Raw genomic sequence first — 264 nt, 5'->3', positions numbered from 1 at the left:
AAATTGGAATTGTGTTTCAGTTGATGCCTGGCCTGGGGGATGCAGGAAATGGGCTAAAATAATCTGCTTCAGCCTGTGAGTTGTTTTGTGTGTGTGCTGTCCTTTGCTCAAACAGTTCACTGAGAAGCTGCATCATGACTATCCTGGGTCTGGTACAAAGGAATCAAGCTTTTATTTTTAGCTTCTTTGTTAATTGTATGTGAGGGGAAAATAACCAACCCCGAGCAAAAGCCTGATAGAGTCTTGGTTCTGTGAGTTTTCTGT

The sequence above is a fragment of the Geospiza fortis genome, unplaced genomic scaffold, assembly GCF_000277835.1.
Source record: "Geospiza fortis unplaced genomic scaffold, GeoFor_1.0 scaffold70, whole genome shotgun sequence".
Lineage (NCBI taxonomy): Eukaryota > Metazoa > Chordata > Aves > Passeriformes > Thraupidae > Geospiza > Geospiza fortis.
Note: the sequence above shows the minus strand (reverse complement) of the source record.